We start from the raw sequence: 17,152 nt of genomic DNA on the forward strand, positions 1-17,152 counted from the left end.
ACCTCGTGCCTCCAAGTCATCCCAACCTTTTAAAACAGGGCGCTTGGACACCTCACATCTCTGTTGCCCGAGTAGGCATGGCCCCTTCGAGCACCTGATTCGGCTCAGCCAAAATGCCCAGCGGCCACACGCACATGGACGGAGCCACAGATCAGCTGTGGGCATCGGCCTGGCCTAGGAATTCGCCCATGAGGAGGACAAGTATTGGAAGCCCCGGCAGCTCTCCCTGGCCCCTGCCACCTCTGTCTCTGTCTATGCCAACGTGCCGGACCTCAGTCACGATGAGCGAGACGGTAGTGGGTTTTCACTCATTTTGTTCAGCTTTTCCAAGGAATGTTATTGGAGGACTCATCATCGATCCAAGCACGCCGGACGCACCAACCGCGTCCACGCCCCTGGCCGGGCCTGGGCCCGACCGAGCACATTTGGGGGGCGGTATTTCCACGCCAATCCTGCATATCCTCCAACAACTCGCTTGACGTGGTGGAGGTGGACAAACCAAGCTTACCATCTTCACCACGCACCGGCCTTTGTCCCAGTCACGAACACAGGGATGCCAAACAGAAAAAAGGACCCAAGGGCCTCAGCAGAGGTGGGCACGCTCCAATCAGCCAACAGGAAGCCTTCTCGCTCGCCGCCTCCTCCTGAAGAGTGAACACAAACGACAAGCAACCATGAGAACAAAGGCCCGGTGCCAGGACCCTCCTCTCTGATGCCAGCTTCCTGTAGCCTGAGGAAAATCCTCAATGCTCAGGATATACTCTCCTGCATCCCCAATGTACAGAGAGCTAATCGAGAACCGCACATCTGGGGGTACGGCCACACACCCGGAGAACTTGCGCGCGCCATCTTGGGAGGATAGTTCGCTACAGGCCTCGCATTCCGCACCTGACAGGCATCACCAAGGGTCTGCCCACTGCGACATTCCACTTCCGCCTTGTTCCTGTACTCCACTCCACCCCGCTGTCCCTGAGATAACGTATGCTACACACTCACCCAGTGGTCCCATCAGCAAACGAAGGGCCACGGCTATGCCTCGTGCCTACAGGGAACCTCGTGCCTCCAAGTCATCCCAACCTTTTAAAACAGGGCGCTTGGACACCTCACATCTCTGTTGCCCGAGTAGGCATGGCCCCTTCGAGCACCTGATTCGGCTCAGCCAAAATGCCCAGCGGCCACACGCACATGGACGGAGCCACAGATCAGCTGTGGGCATCGGCCTGGCCTAGGAATTCGCCCATGAGGAGGACAAGTATTGGAAGCCCTGGCAGCTCTCCCTGGCCCCTGCCACCTCTGTCTCTGTCTATGCCAACGTGCCGGACCTCAGTCACGATGAGCGAGACGGTAGTGGGTTTTCACTCATTTTGTTCAGCTTTTCCAAGGAATGTTATTGGAGGACTCATCATCGATCCAAGCACGCCGGACGCACCAACCGCGTCCATGTCCCTGGCCGGGCCCCGGCCCGACCGAACACAGTCATTGGGATGGTATTTCCACACCAACCCTCATAGCCTACAACAACTGGCTTGGCACGGGGGAGGTGGACCAGCCAAGCTTACCGTCTTCGCCACGCTCCGGCCTGTTTCCCACTCGCGAACACAGCGATGCCAAACACAAAACAGGACCCCACGGCCTCAGCACAGGCGGACACGCTCCACTCAGCCACCCGGCACGCCTCCCTCGCCCGCCACCTTGTCCTGAAGAGTGTACACAAATGAAAAGCAACCATGAGAACAATGGCCCGGTGCCAAGGCTCTCCTCTCCGATGCCAGCTTACTCTCGGCTCAGTATACTCCCCAATGCTCACCACACACTGTCTTGCTTCCCCAATCCACACAGAACTGATCCACAATCCCGCACCTGGGGGCTAGATCCACACACACCCGGGGAACTTGGGTGCGCCATCTTGGGAGGATAGTTTGCTATAGACCTCCCTTTCCGCACCTTCTAGGCTTCACCCGGGGTATGCCTGCTGCAATTTTCCACATCCGCCTTGTACCTGTCCTCCCCTACAACCTCCACACTCCACCCCGATGACCGCTGCAAGAATCTCTACTGCACCCTCAACCACTGGTCCTATAAGAAGGGGAGGGCCAGGGCTAGCCCTCTCCAGGCCACCTCATACCTCCAAGTCATCCTAACCTTTTAAAACAGGGCGCTTGGACACCTCACACCTGTTGTTCCCCCAGCAGGCCTGGCTCTGCTGAGATTCTGATTCGGCTCAGACAATCATACCCAGCGGCCACACGCACATGGACGGGGCCATAGCCCACCATTCGACATCGGCTGGGCCTAGGAATTCGTTCATGGGGAAGACAAGTATTGGAAGCCCCGGCAGCTCTCCCTGGCCCCTGCCAACTCTGCCTCTGCCTCTGCCAACGTGCTGGACCTCAGTCACGATGAGCGAGACGGTAGTGGGTTTTCACTCATTTTGTTCAGCTTTTCCAAGGAATGTTATTGGAGGACTCATCATCGATCCAAGCACGCCGGACGCACCAACCGCGTCCACGCCCCTGGCCGGGCCTGGGCCCGACCGAGCACATTTGGGGGGCGGTATTTCCACGCCAATCCTGCATATCCTCCAACAACTGGCTTGACGTGGTGGAGGTGGACAAACCAAGCTTACCATCTTCACCACGCACCGGCCTTTGTCCCAGTCACGAACACAGGGATGCCAAACAGAAAAAAGGACCCAAGGGCCTCAGCAGAGGTGGGCACGCTCCAATCAGCCAACAGGAAGCCTTCTCGCTCGCCGCCTCCTCCTGAAGAGTGAACACAAACGACAAGCAACCATGAGAACAAAGGCCCGGTGCCAGGACCCTCCTCTCTGATGCCAGCTTCCTGTAGCCTGAGGAAAATCCTCAATGCTCAGGATATACTCTCCTGCATCCCCAATGTACAGAGAGCTAATCGAGAACCGCACATCTGGGGGTACGGCCACACACCCGGAGAACTTGCGCGCGCCATCTTGGGAGGATAGTTCGCTACAGGCCTCGCATTCCGCACCTGACAGGCATCACCAAGGGTCTGCCCACTGCGACCTTCCACTTCCGCCTTGTTCCTGTACTCCACTCCACCCCGCTGTCCCTGAGATAACGTATGCTACACACTCACCCAGTGGTCCCATCAGCAAACGAAGGGCCACGGCTATGCCTCGTGCCTACAGGGAACCTCGTGCCTCCAAGTCATCCCAACCTTTTAAAACAGGGCGCTTGGACACCTCACATCTCTGTTGCCCGAGTAGGCATGGCCCCTTCGAGCACCTGATTCGGCTCAGCCAAAATGCCCAGCGGCCACACGCACATGGACGGAGCCACAGATCAGCTGTGGGCATCGGCCTGGCCTAGGAATTCGCCCATGAGGAGGACAAGTATTGGAAGCCCCGGCAGCTCTCCCTGGCCCCTGCCACCTCTGTCTCTGTCTATGCCAACGTGCCGGACCTCAGTCACGATGAGCGAGACGGTAGTGGGTTTTCACTCATTTTGTTCAGCTTTTCCAAGGAATGTTATTGGAGGACTCATCATCGATCCAAGCACGCCGGACGCACCAACCGCGTCCATGTCCCTGGCCGGGCCGCGGCCCGACCGAACACAGTCATTGGGATGGTATTTCCACACCAACCCTCATAGCCTACAACAACTGGCTTGGCACGGGGGAGGTGGACCAGCCAAGCTTACTGTCTTCGCCACGCTCCGGCCTGTTTCCCACTCGCGAACACAGCGATGCCAAACACAAAACAGAACACCACGGCCTCAGCACAGGCGGACACGCTCCACTCAGCCACCCGGCACGCCTCCCTCGCCCGCCACCTTGTCCTGAAGAGTGTACACAAATGAAAAGCAACCATGAGAACAATGGCCCGGTGCCAAGGCTCTCCTCTCCGATGCCAGCTTCCTGTCGGCTCAGTATACTCCCCAATGCTCACCACACACTGTCTTGCTTCCCCAATCCACACAGAACTGATCCACAATCCCGCACCTGGGGGCTAGATCCACACACACCCGGGGAACTTGGGTGCGCCATCTTCGGAGGATAGTTAGCTATACACCTCCCTTTCCGCACCTTCTAGGCTTCACCCGGGGTATGCCTGCTGCAATTTTCCACATCCGCCTTGTACCTGTCCTCCCATACAACCTCCACACTCCACCCCAATGACCGCTGCAAGAATGTCTACTGCACCCTCAACCACTGGTCCTATAAGAAGGGGAGGGCCAGGGATAGCCCTCTCCAGGCCACCTCATACCTCCAAGTCATCCTAACCTTTTAAAACAGGGCGCTTGGACACCTCACACCTGTTGTTCCCCCAGCAGGCCTGGCTCTGCTGAGATTCTCATTCGGCTCAGACAATCATACCCAGCGGCCACACGCACATGGACGGGGCCATAGCCCACCATTCGACATCGGCTGGGCCTAGGAATTCGTTCATGGGGAAGACAAGTATTGGAAGCCCCGGCAGCTCTCCCTGGCCCCTGCCAACTCTGCCTCTGCCTCTGCCAACGTGCTGGACCTCAGTCACGATGAGCGAGACGGTAGTGGGTTTTCACTCATTTTGTTCAGCTTTTCCAAGGAATGTTATTGGAGGACTCATCATCGATCCAAGCACGCCGGACGCACCAACCGCGTCCACGCCCCTGGCCGGGCCTGGGCCCGACCGAGCACATTTGGGGGGCGGTATTTCCACGCCAATCCTGCATATCCTCCAACAACTGGCTTGACGTGGTGGAGGTGGACAAACCAAGCTTACCATCTTCACCACGCACCGGCCTTTGTCCCAGTCACGAACACAGGGATGCCAAACAGAAAAAAGGACCCAAGGGCCTCAGCAGAGGTGGGCACGCTCCAATCAGCCAACAGGAAGCCTTCGCGCTCGCCGCCTCCTCCTGAAGAGTGAACACAAACGACAAGCAACCATGAGAACAAAGGCCCGGTGCCAGGACCCTCCTCTCTGATGCCAGCTTCCTGTAGCCTGAGGAAAATCCTCAATGCTCAGGATATACTCTCCTGCATCCCCAATATACAGAGAGCTAATCGAGAACCGCACATCTGGGGGTACGGCCACACACTCGGAGAACTTGCTCGCGCCATCTTGGGAGGATAGTTCGCTAGAGGCCTCGCATTCCGCACCTTACAGGCATCACCAAGGGTCTGCCCACTGCGACATTCCACTTCCGCCTTGTTCCTGTCCTCCACTCCACCCCGCTGTCCCTGACATAACGTATGCTACACACTCACCCAGTGGTCCCATCAGCAAACGAAGGGCCACGGCTATGCCTCGTGCCTACAGGGAACCTCGTGCCTCCAAGTCATCCCAACCTTTTAAAACAGGGCGCTTGGACACCTCACATCTCTGTTGCCCGAGTAGGCATGGCCCCTTCGAGCACCTGATTCGGCTCAGCCAAAATGCCCAGCGGCCACACGCACATGGACGGAGCCACAGATCAGCTGTGGGCATCGGCCTGGCCTAGGAATTCGCCCATGAGGAGGACAAGTATTGGAAGCCCCGGCAGCTCTCCCTGGCCCCTGCCACCTCTGTCTCTGTCTATGCCAACGTGCCGGACCTCAGTCACGATGAGCGAGACGGTAGTGGGTTTTCACTCATTTTGTTCAGCTTTTCCAAGGAATGTTATTGGAGGACTCATCATCGATCCAAGCACGCCGGACGCACCAACCGCGTCCATGTCCCTGGCCGGGCCGCGGCCCGACCGAACACAGTCATTGGGATGCTATTTCCACACCAACCCTCATAGCCTACAACAACTGGCTTGGCACGGGGGAGGTGGACCAGCCAAGCTTACCGTCTTCGCCACGCTCCGGCCTGTTTCCCACTCGCGAACACAGCGATGCCAAACACAAAACAGGACCCCACGGCCTCAGCACAGGCGGACACGCTCCACTCAGCCACCCGGCACGCCTCCCTCGCCCGCCACCTTGTCCTGAAGAGTGTACACAAATGAAAAGCAACCATGAGAACAATGGCCCGGTGCCAAGGCTCTCCTCTCCGATGCCAGCTTCCTCTCGGCTCAGTATACTCCCCAATGCTCACCATACACTGTCTTGCTTCCCCAATCCACACAGAACTGATCCACAATCCCGCACCTGGGGGCTGGAACCACACACACGGGGAACTTGGGTGCGCCATCTTGGGAGGATAATTTGCTATAGACCTCCCTTTCCGCACCTTCTGGGCTTCACCCGGGGTATGCCTGCTGCAATTTTCCACATCCGCCTTGTACCTGTCCTCCCCTACAACCTCCACACTCCACCCCGATGACCGCTGCAAAAATGTCTACTGCACCCTCACCCACTGGTCCTATAAGAAGGGGAGGGCCAGGGCTAGCCCTCTCCAGGCCACCTCATACCTCCAAGTCATCCTAACCTTTTAAAACAGGGCGCTTGGACACCTCACACCTGTTGTTCCCCCAGCAGGCCTGGCTCTGCTGAGACTCTGATTCGGCTCAGACAATCATACCCAGCGGCCACACGCACATGGAAGGGGCCATAGCCCACCATTCGGCATCGGCTGGGCCTAGGAATTCGTTCATGGGGAAGACAAGTATTGGAAGCCCCGGCAGCTCTCCCTGGCCCCTGCCAACTCTGCCTCTGCCTCTGCCAACGTGCTGGACCTCAGTCACGATGAGCGAGACGGTAGTGGGTTTTCACTCATTTTGTTCAGCTTTTCCAAGGAATGTTATTGGAGGACTCATCATCGATCCAAGCACGCCGGACGCACCAACCGCGTCCACGCCCCTGGCCGGGCCTGGGCCCGACCGAGCACATTTGGGGGGCGGTATTTCCACGCCAATCCTGCATATCCTCCAACAACTCGCTTGACGTGGTGGAGGTGGACAAACCAAGCTTACCATCTTCACCACGCACCGGCCTTTGTCCCAGTCACGAACACAGGGATGCCAAACAGAAAAAAGGACCCAAGGGCCTCAGCAGAGGTGGGCACGCTCCAATCAGCCAACAGGAAGCCTTCGCGCTCGCCGCCTCCTCCTGAAGAGTGAACACAAACGACAAGCAACCATGAGAACAAAGGCCCGGTGCCAGGACCCTCCTCTCTGATGCCAGCTTCCTGTAGCCTGAGGAAAATCCTCAATGCTCAGGATATACTCTCCTGCATCCCCAATATACAGAGAGCTAATCGAGAACCGCACATCTGGGGGTACGGCCACACCCGGAGAACTTGCGCGCGCCATCTTGGGAGGATAGTTCGCTACAGGCCTCGCATTCCGCACCTGACAGGCATCACCAAGGGTCTGCCCACTGCGACATTCCACTTCCGCCTTGTTCCTGTCCTCCACTCCACACCGCTGTCCCTGAGATAACGTATGCTACACACTCACCCAGTGGTCCCATCAGCAAACGAAGGGCCACGGCTATGCCTCGTGCCTACAGGGAACCTCGTGCCTCCAAGTCATCCCAACCTTTTAAAACAGGGCGCTTGGACACCTCACATCTCTGTTGCCCGAGTAGGCATGGCCCCTTCGAGCACCTGATTCGGCTCAGCCAAAATGCCCAGCGGCCACACGCACATGGACGGAGCCACAGATCAGCTGTGGGCATCGGCCTGGCCTAGGAATTCGCCCATGAGGAGGACAAGTATTGGAAGCCCCGGCAGCTCTCCCTGGCCCCTGCCACCTCTGTCTCTGTCTATGCCAACGTGCCGGACCTCAGTCACGATGAGCGAGACGGTAGTGGGTTTTCACTCATTTTGTTCAGCTTTTCCAAGGAATGTTATTGGAGGACTCATCATCGATCCAAGCACGCCGGACGCACCAACCGCGTCCATGTCCCTGGCCGGGCCGCGGCCCGACCGAACACAGTCATTGGGATGCTATTTCCACACCAACCCTCATAGCCTACAACAACTGGCTTGGCACGGGGGAGGTGGACCAGCCAAGCTTACCGTCTTCGCCACGCTCCGGCCTGTTTCCCACTCGCGAACACAGCGATGCCAAACACAAAACAGGACCCCACGGCCTCAGCACAGGCGGACACGCTCCACTCAGCCACCCGGCACGCCTCCCTCGCCCGCCACCTTGTCCTGAAGAGTGTACACAAATGAAAAGCAACCATGAGAACAATGGCCCGGTGCCAAGGCTCTCCTCTCCGATGCCAGCTTCCTCTCGGCTCAGTATACTCCCCAATGCTCACCATACACTGTCTTGCTTCCCCAATCCACACAGAACTGATCCACAATCCCGCACCTGGGGGCTGGAACCACACACACGGGGAACTTGGGTGCGCCATCTTGGGAGGATAATTTGCTATAGACCTCCCTTTCCGCACCTTCTGGGCTTCACCCGGGGTATGCCTGCTGCAATTTTCCACATCCGCCTTGTACCTGTCCTCCCCTACAACCTCCACACTCCACCCCGATGACCGCTGCAAAAATGTCTACTGCACCCTCACCCACTGGTCCTATAAGAAGGGGAGGGCCAGGGCTAGCCCTCTCCAGGCCACCTCATACCTCCAAGTCATCCTAACCTTTTAAAACAGGGCGCTTGGACACCTCACACCTGTTGTTCCCCCAGCAGGCCTGGCTCTGCTGAGACTCTGATTCGGCTCAGACAATCATACCCAGCGGCCACACGCACATGGAAGGGGCCATAGCCCACCATTCGGCATCGGCTGGGCCTAGGAATTCGTTCATGGGGAAGACAAGTATTGGAAGCCCCGGCAGCTCTCCCTGGCCCCTGCCAACTCTGCCTCTGCCTCTGCCAACGTGCTGGACCTCAGTCACGATGAGCGAGACGGTAGTGGGTTTTCACTCATTTTGTTCAGCTTTTCCAAGGAATGTTATTGGAGGACTCATCATCGATCCAAGCACGCCGGACGCACCAACCGCGTCCACGCCCCTGGCCGGGCCTGGGCCCGACCGAGCACATTTGGGGGGCGGTATTTCCACGCCAATCCTGCATATCCTCCAACAACTCGCTTGACGTGGTGGAGGTGGACAAACCAAGCTTACCATCTTCACCATGCACCGGCCTTTGTCCCAGTCACGAACACAGGGATGCCAAACAGAAAAAAGGACCCAAGGGCCTCAGCAGAGGTGGGCACGCTCCAATCAGCCAACAGGAAGCCTTCGCGCTCGCCGCCTCCTCCTGAAGAGTGAACACAAACGACAAGCAACCATGAGAACAAAGGCCCGGTGCCAGGACCCTCCTCTCTGATGCCAGCTTCCTGTAGCCTGAGGAAAATCCTCAATGCTCAGGATATACTCTCCTGCATCCCCAATATACAGAGAGCTAATCGAGAACCGCACATCTGGGGGTACGGCCACACCCGGAGAACTTGCGCGCGCCATCTTGGGAGGATAGTTCGCTACAGGCCTCGCATTCCGCACCTGACAGGCATCACCAAGGGTCTGCCCACTGCGACATTCCACTTCCGCCTTGTTCCTGTCCTCCACTCCACACCGCTGTCCCTGAGATAACGTATGCTACACACTCACCCAGTGGTCCCATCAGCAAACGAAGGGCCACGGCTATGCCTCGTGCCTACAGGGAACCTCGTGCCTCCAAGTCATCCCAACCTTTTAAAACAGGGCGCTTGGACACCTCACATCTCTGTTGCCCGAGTAGGCATGGCCCCTTCGAGCACCTGATTCGGCTCAGCCAAAATGCCCAGCGGCCACACGCACATGGACGGAGCCACAGATCAGCTGTGGGCATCGGCCTGGCCTAGGAATTCGCCCATGAGGAGGACAAGTATTGGAAGCCCCGGCAGCTCTCCCTGGCCCCTGCCACCTCTGTCTCTGTCTATGCCAACGTGCCGGACCTCAGTCACGATGAGCGAGACGGTAGTGGGTTTTCACTCATTTTGTTCAGCTTTTCCAAGGAATGTTATTGGAGGACTCATCATCGATCCAAGCACGCCGGACGCACCAACCGCGTCCATGTCCCTGGCCGGGCCGCGGCCCGACCGAACACAGTCATTGGGATGCTATTTCCACACCAACCCTCATAGCCTACAACAACTGGCTTGGCACGGGGGAGGTGGACCAGCCAAGCTTACCGTCTTCGCCACGCTCCGGCCTGTTTCCCACTCGCGAACACAGCGATGCCAAACACAAAACAGGACCCCACGGCCTCAGCACAGGTGGACACGCTCCACTCAGCCACCCGGCACGCCTCCCTCGCCCGCCACCTTGTCCTGAAGAGTGTACACAAATGAAAAGCAACCATGAGAACAATGGCCCGGTGCCAAGGCTCTCCTCTCCGATGCCAGCTTCCTGTCGGCTCAGTATACTCCCCAATGCTCACCATACACTGTCTTCCTTCCCCAATCCACACAGAACTGATCCACAATCCCGCACCTGGGGGCTAGATCCACACACAAGGGGAACTTGGGTGCGCCATCTTGGGAGGATAGTTTGCTATAGACCTCCCTTTCCGCACCTTCTAGGCTTCACCCGGGGTATGCCTGCTGCAATTTTCCACATCCGCCTTGTACCTGTCCTCCCCTACAACCTCCACACTCCACCCCGATGACCGCTGCAAGAATGTCTACTGCACCCTCATCCACTGGTCCTATAAGAAGGGGAGGGCCAGGGCTAGCCCTCTCCAGGCCACCTCATACCTCCAAGTCATCCTAACCTTTTAAAACAGGGCGCTTGGACACCTCACACCTGTTGTTCCCCCAGCAGGCCTGGATCTGCTGAGATTCTGATTCGGCTCAGACAATCATACCCAGCGGCCACACGCACATGGACGGGGCCATAGCCCACCATTCGGCATCGGCTGGGCCTAGGAATTCGTTCATGGGGAAGACAAGTATTGGAAGCCCCGGCAGCTCTCCCTGGCCCCTGCCAACTCTGCCTCTGCCTCTGCCAACGTGCTGGACCTCAGTCACGATGAGCGAGACGGTAGTGGGTTTTCACTCATTTTGTTCAGCTTTTCCAAGGAATGTTATTGGAGGACTCATGATGAGTCCAAGCACGCCGGACGCACCAACCTCGTCCACGCCCCTGGTCGGGCCTGGGCCCGACCGAGCACATTTGGGGGGCGGTATTTCCACGCCAATCCTGCATATCCTCCAACAACTCGCTTGACGTGGTGGAGGTGGACAAACCAAGCTTACCATCTTGACCACGCACCGGCCTTTGTCCCAGTCATGAACACAGGGATGCCAAACAGAAAAAAGGACCCAAGGGCCTCAGCAGAGGTGGGCACGCTCCAATCAGCCAACAGGAAGCCTTCTCGCTCGCCGCCTCCTCCTGAAGAGTGCACACAAACGACAAGCAACCATGAGAACAAAAACCCGGTGCCAGGCCTCTCCTCTCTGATGCCAGCTTCCTATAGGCTGAGTAAAATGCTCAGTGCTCAGGATATACTCTCCTACATCCCCAATATACTGAGAGCTAATCGAGAACCGCACATCTGGGGGCTACGGCCACACACCCGGAGAACTTGTGCGCGCCATCTTGGGAGGATAGTTCGCTACAGGCCTCGCATTCCGCACCTTACAGTCATCACCAGGGGTCTTCCTGCTGCAACATTCCACTTCCACCTTGTTCCTGTCCTCCACTCCACCCGGCTGCCCCTGAGATGCTACAACCTCACCCACTGGTCCCATCAAGAAACGGAGGGCCACGGCTATGCCTCGTGCCTACAGGCAACCTCATGCCTCCAAGTCATCCCAACCTTATAAAATAGGGCGCTTGGACACCTCACATCTCTGTTGCCCCAGTAGGCCTGGCCCTTTCGAGCACCTGACTCAGCTCAGCCAAGAATACCCAGCGGCCTCACGCACATGGACGGGGCCACAGCTCAGCTGTGGGCATCGGCCTGGCCTAGGAATTCGCCCATGAGGAGGACAAGTATTCGAAGCCCCGGCAGCTCTCCCTGGCCCCTGCCACCTCTGCCTCTGCCTACGTGCGGGACCTCAGTCACGATGAGCGAGACAGTAGTGGGTTTTCACTCATTTTGTTCAGCTTTTCCAAGGAATGTTATTGGAGGACTCATCATCCATCCAAGCACGCCGGACACACCAACCGCGTCCACGCCCCTGGCCGGGACGCGGCCCAACCGAGCACAGTCACAGGGACGGTATTTCCACACCAACCCTCAGTGACTCCAACAAATGGCTTGGCAAGGGGAGGTGGACCAGCCAAGCTTACCGTCTTCGCCACGCTCCGGTCTGTTTCCCAGTCGCGAACACAGGGATGCCAGCTTCCTGTCGGCTGTCTATACTCCCCAATGCTCACCATACACTGTCCTGCATCCCCAATCCACAGAGAGCTGATCCACAATCCCACACCTGGGGGCTAGTTCCACACACATGGGGAACTTGGGTGCGCCATCTTGGGAGGATAGCTTGCTACAGGCCTCGCTTTCCGCACCTTCTAGGCTTAACCATGGGTATGCCTGCTGCAATTTTCCACATCCGCCTTGTACCTGTCCTCCCCTTCACCCTCCACACTCCACCCCGCTGACCGCTGCGAGAATGTCTGCTGCACCCTAACCCACTGGTCTGATTCGGCTCAGCCACGAATAACCAGTGGCCACATGCAAATGGACAGGGCCACCGCTCAGCTGTGGCATGCTCCACTCAGCCACCAGGTACGCCTCCTCACCCACCACCACGTCTGAAGTGTGCACACAAATGACAAGCAACCATTAGAACAATGGTCCTATGCCAGGGCTCTCCTCTCCGATGCCAGTTTCCCTTAGGCTGAGTATACTCCCCAATGCTCACCATACACTGTCCTGCATCCCCACTCCACTAAGAGCTAATGGACAATCCGGCACCTTGGGGCTAGTGTCACACACCCGGGGAACTGTGACCCGCCATCTTGGGAGCATAGTTGGCTACAGGCCTCGCTTTTGGCACCTTCCAGGTTTCACCAGGGGTCTTCCTGCTGCCACATTCCACATCCGCCTTGTACTTGTCCTCCTCTCCACCCTCCACCCAGTTGCCCTGTGACAGAATGTCTGCTACACCCTCATCCACTGGTCCTATGAGAAAGGGAGGGCCAGGGCTAGCCTTCTCCAGGCAACCTCATGCCTCCAATCATCCCAACCTTTTAAAAGAGCGCGCTTGGACATCTCACACCTGTTGTTCCCCCAGTAGGCCTGGCTCTGCTGTGCATCTGATTCGACTCAGCCAAAAATACCCAGCGGCCACATGCTCATGGATGGGGCCATAGCCCACTTTCAGCATGGGCCTGGCGTCGGAATTCGCCCAACATCAGAACAAGTATTGGAAGCCGTGGCAGGTGTCCCTGCCCCTGCCGCCTCTGCCATCGTTCTGGACCTTAGTCACGATGAGCGAGACGGTAGTTGGTTTTCACTCATTTTGTTCAGCTTTTCCAAGGAATGTTATTGGAGGACTCAGCATTGATCCAAGCATGCCCGAAGCACCAACCGCATCCACGCCCCTTTCCGAACCGGCGCCTGAACAAGCACATTCATGGGGACAGTATTTCCACACCAACTCTGCATAGCCTCCAAAAAGAGGCTTGACACCGGGGTGGTGGACAAGCCAAGCTTATTGTCTACACTTTGTACCTGTACTTCCCTCCACCCTCCACCCACCACCCCGCTGTCCGCTGCGAGAATGTCTGTTACATTTTGTTGGGATGCCAAATAGATAAAAGGACTCCATGTCATCCGCAATGGTGGGCACACTCCTCTTAGCCTGGAGGTCTGTCTCCCTCACCATCTTTTCCTGAAAAACGTTCACAAATGTATTACATCGTGAAAAAATGGCACAGTGACAACACTCTCAGCATTGTGCCCAACCACTTCTTGTTGGTTGGGCACAATCCCAAATTCTCATAACTCACAGCGCTGCTTCCTCACTCCTCAGAAAGATAAGACATCTCCTGTGCCTGGGTACAGGCCTACCCGCCTGGCCCACTGGTCCGCAGGGCCATGGAAGCATTGTTTTCTGAAGGCTTCACTTCCTGCACCTTTGGATGCGTCACAGGGAACACTGTTGCTCCACATCCTTTTTGTGATTGTACATCCCCAAACCTTCTGTTGCCTGCTCTGAGTCCCTCTGCTCCACACTTGTCCAGTTTTCACCTGAGGTGAACAGGTCAGTGCAAGTCCTCTCCAATCACCCTTATACCTCCAAGTGTTTCCAGGATTTATGGTACCTGGGCTTCAACAGCTAATACCTTCTGTCCCCCATATGGCCCTGGTTTCTTGCCTCCTAAGTGAATCTCTTCTCTAGCTTCTCCTCTCTTTATCCAAATGGGCCATATTGCTGCATCACTGCATCTCCTTCCTTTGCGAGACCATTCCTAGGCCCTACCTATTCTCTAGTTCATTAGATCATCTCTATCCCTAAGCTTGCCCTCTTTTTATTTCAGAATAAATTGGGTCAAGTGTATTATTTTCCCCAGCAAACACACACCTTCATGGCCTGCTGATAGTTACAGGGTATTCACATGGGCAACAAAAGCATTTTCCCCCTCACCATGCCCTAGTCTCCTACTCATCTGGTACTGTAATATAAGAAAACCAAGCAGCCATGCAGAATTGCCAAACCATGCAGTGCCCTCTCGAGTGGGGTGATCCTCCCATAGATCATTCCTGTGCCATGACCCTGGCCTATAAACATGCTCATGATTGGGTAATGAATAGGAACACCTCTTTTTCCATATATATCATATGAACCCTGAAACCTTGTAATGTGTATCCTATTGTGGGTAGAATTACTTGGTGTTTTTCTGCTTAAGCACTGTACCCTCACCCATTCTGTCCAATTTTCAAAAATAAAACCCTCCCACATGAAGGTAATTTTGTTTACAGAGTTACATTTACTGTGGAATCCTGCCACCTCTTTTACTAGTTATTTTCAGGTGATCACTGACACTGCCCCAGAACAATCCATACCACATGTCCCTCTTCTTTCTGCATTATAATATAAAATACTAATGACTTGTAAGCCACTCAACATCTAATAAAGTGCATGTGTTTACAGTTTAAAGACTGTACTGAATCTTTAAACCTTAGTGTCATATAAATATTCAACTATAATTTCTACCATTCCATGAAAACAGATTATCTTTACATTTATTATATCTACTTTGTTTTTCTCAGCTGTTTCATAGTTGCATCTCAATTTCTTCTTGGGCATTTTGTTATTTTCTCTTATTTCTTTATTAAATTCAATGAATTTATCCAGTAGAGACCATGCATAGGCATCAACATAATCTTTAATTCTTTTTAGAATTAAATATATAATTAAAATATGTATTCTGATCACAAAAGTTAAGAAAGGAATAAAAGTTGATATGAATATTTAAGGATAATTGCAAAATCAAGAATTAAGTCAGTATTAAATATCAGAATGTTAACCAATTGGGGCTGGAGTTGTAGCTAGTGGTAGAGCACTTGCCTAGCATTTGTGAGGCACTGGGTTCTATTCTTAGCACCCCATACAATGAATAAAAAAAATAAATGTCCATCAATATCTAAAATTTTTTTTAAAAAAAGAATGTTAACCAATACATCAAATTAGACATCCCAAGGAAAATTATAAACATCTTGATATAATAAAAAAAAATAGCACAAATGAAAACTTATGGGTTTCTATAAAAGCTATGCTAAGACACAGTTTTATAGCAGTAAACAACTACATGAGAAAGAGCTCAATCTGTTTTATTATTTTACCACTCTAGGAACTATAAAAAGAACCAACTAACTCCAAATGTTGTAGAGGTAAAGAAATGATAAATATTAGAGAAGTGATTGATGAAATTCAGAATCAAAAATGAATCAGATAAAAAATAAAATGAGTTTACATTCAACAAATGTGACAAACTCCTATCTAAATACACAAAAAGCAAATTCAAATAACAAATATAATAAAAAACACATTTCAACTGAAGTCCAAAGAAATAAACTAAATGAAGAAAATATTATAGACAATTTTACACAAGACATTGAAAAATCTCAAAAAATAAATTCCTATAAACATACATAGTACCATGAAGAAATCATAAAATAATGAAAAAATATGGTCAGACCAATAATTTGTATGGAGATATATCAGTAATCAAGAACCTCCTGAAAATAAAATGCAATTAACCAAACAGCATGATTTGTTAATTCTATCAAGCATTTGAAAAATTATAAGTAATCTTCATTGAACACTTCTAAAAGTGAATAGGAGGAAACATTTCTGTGAGATGAGCATTACCCTAATAACAAGGCCATAAATAGGCACTATAATTATAACAGGACTAATCTGCATTGTTTGTGTTAATCATTGCATTGAACACACTATGAGCAATTTAAATTTCATTTACACAGAACTGTATAAGAAAATATTTGTTTGAAGGGAATTGCAAAGGAGTATATGGAAAAAGGGAGCTGTTTTAGTTTCTACAGTGAGTGTAGAGAAATTGCATGGTGTTGCCAAATTCTTTAATCCAATACTAGTAAACTAAATTCAACAGCACCAGTCAATAGAATATTACAAGAACACAATGAATGACAAAAAATATATAGAAAAATAATGTCTTTTCAAATCATGTAGAGATTGCACTTGACAGAAATCAACACTCATTCATGTCAAAATCAAACAACAAACAAGAAATGGAAAGAAAGTACTTTAAGATAATAAAAATCCTCTAGCAATCATCATAATGAGGTTATAAAGAGTAGAAAATTTGGGCTGGGGATGTGGCTCAAGCGGTAGCACGCTCGCCTGGCATGCGTGCGGCCCGGGTTCGATCCTCAGCACCACATACAAAAAAAAAAAAAAAAAAAAAAAACAAAGATGTTGTATCTGCCGATAACTAAAAAATAAATATTAAAATTCTCTCTCTCTCTCTCTCCTCTCTCTTTAAAAAAAAAAAGAGTAGAAAATTTTCTTCTAGGAACAAGAACATAATTGTCTTTTACATAGTATTAAAAGCCCTTGTTTGAGTATTTAGTCAAGAAAATTTTATGCAAAGACATCTAACTACAAATGAAAAACAATTATCTCTATTCACAGGAGACATAAGTAAAGAAACATAAAATATATACACACACTCACACCCAAGAATAAACTCTCTTAGTACCACAAATCAAATTCCACTAACTATCAAGATACAAAATAACAATTAGGAGGTTTTCAAGATAGGAGAATAGAGGAAGTTGCTTTACTGGGTGCTGCACAGAGTGAAACCAAGAAAACTTCTCAG

The 17,152-nt window shown here is 52.9% G+C and overlaps 13 non-coding genes across 13 annotated transcripts; all 13 read right to left on the reverse strand.

Annotated features, from left to right (window-relative positions):
- Positions 1-267: 267 nt before the first annotated feature.
- Positions 268-361, reverse strand: LOC124082373 (small nucleolar RNA SNORD116). Its single transcript, XR_006848337.1, has one exon. It is a non-coding gene; the product is annotated as a small nucleolar RNA SNORD116 (small nucleolar RNA).
- Positions 362-1,318: 957 nt separating this feature from the next.
- On the reverse strand, positions 1,319-1,412 carry LOC124082374 (small nucleolar RNA SNORD116). Its single transcript, XR_006848338.1, has one exon. It is a non-coding gene; the product is annotated as a small nucleolar RNA SNORD116 (small nucleolar RNA).
- Positions 1,413-2,385: 973 nt separating this feature from the next.
- On the reverse strand, positions 2,386-2,479 carry LOC124082376 (small nucleolar RNA SNORD116). Its single transcript, XR_006848340.1, has one exon. It is a non-coding gene; the product is annotated as a small nucleolar RNA SNORD116 (small nucleolar RNA).
- Positions 2,480-3,436: 957 nt separating this feature from the next.
- On the reverse strand, positions 3,437-3,530 carry LOC124082377 (small nucleolar RNA SNORD116). The gene has a single exon (XR_006848341.1). It is a non-coding gene; the product is annotated as a small nucleolar RNA SNORD116 (small nucleolar RNA).
- A 973-nt stretch (positions 3,531-4,503) lies between these two features.
- LOC124082378 (small nucleolar RNA SNORD116) lies at positions 4,504-4,597 on the reverse strand. The gene has a single exon (XR_006848342.1). It is a non-coding gene; the product is annotated as a small nucleolar RNA SNORD116 (small nucleolar RNA).
- Positions 4,598-5,554: 957 nt separating this feature from the next.
- LOC124082379 (small nucleolar RNA SNORD116) lies at positions 5,555-5,648 on the reverse strand. Its single transcript, XR_006848343.1, has one exon. It is a non-coding gene; the product is annotated as a small nucleolar RNA SNORD116 (small nucleolar RNA).
- A 971-nt stretch (positions 5,649-6,619) lies between these two features.
- LOC124082380 (small nucleolar RNA SNORD116) lies at positions 6,620-6,713 on the reverse strand. The gene has a single exon (XR_006848344.1). It is a non-coding gene; the product is annotated as a small nucleolar RNA SNORD116 (small nucleolar RNA).
- Positions 6,714-7,668: 955 nt separating this feature from the next.
- On the reverse strand, positions 7,669-7,762 carry LOC124082381 (small nucleolar RNA SNORD116). The gene has a single exon (XR_006848345.1). It is a non-coding gene; the product is annotated as a small nucleolar RNA SNORD116 (small nucleolar RNA).
- Positions 7,763-8,733: 971 nt separating this feature from the next.
- Positions 8,734-8,827, reverse strand: LOC124082382 (small nucleolar RNA SNORD116). Its single transcript, XR_006848346.1, has one exon. It is a non-coding gene; the product is annotated as a small nucleolar RNA SNORD116 (small nucleolar RNA).
- A 955-nt stretch (positions 8,828-9,782) lies between these two features.
- On the reverse strand, positions 9,783-9,876 carry LOC124082383 (small nucleolar RNA SNORD116). Its single transcript, XR_006848347.1, has one exon. It is a non-coding gene; the product is annotated as a small nucleolar RNA SNORD116 (small nucleolar RNA).
- A 971-nt stretch (positions 9,877-10,847) lies between these two features.
- LOC124082388 (small nucleolar RNA SNORD116) lies at positions 10,848-10,941 on the reverse strand. Its single transcript, XR_006848352.1, has one exon. It is a non-coding gene; the product is annotated as a small nucleolar RNA SNORD116 (small nucleolar RNA).
- Positions 10,942-11,887: 946 nt separating this feature from the next.
- On the reverse strand, positions 11,888-11,981 carry LOC124082387 (small nucleolar RNA SNORD116). Its single transcript, XR_006848351.1, has one exon. It is a non-coding gene; the product is annotated as a small nucleolar RNA SNORD116 (small nucleolar RNA).
- A 1,278-nt stretch (positions 11,982-13,259) lies between these two features.
- Positions 13,260-13,353, reverse strand: LOC124082389 (small nucleolar RNA SNORD116). The gene has a single exon (XR_006848353.1). It is a non-coding gene; the product is annotated as a small nucleolar RNA SNORD116 (small nucleolar RNA).
- Positions 13,354-17,152: the final 3,799 nt, after the last annotated feature.

Source organism: Marmota monax, unplaced genomic scaffold (assembly GCF_021218885.2).
Source record: "Marmota monax isolate L192 unplaced genomic scaffold, Marmota_monax_Labrador192_F-V1.1 WCK01_AAM20220418_F8-fsc00179, whole genome shotgun sequence".
Classification (NCBI taxonomy): Eukaryota; Metazoa; Chordata; class Mammalia; order Rodentia; family Sciuridae; genus Marmota; species Marmota monax.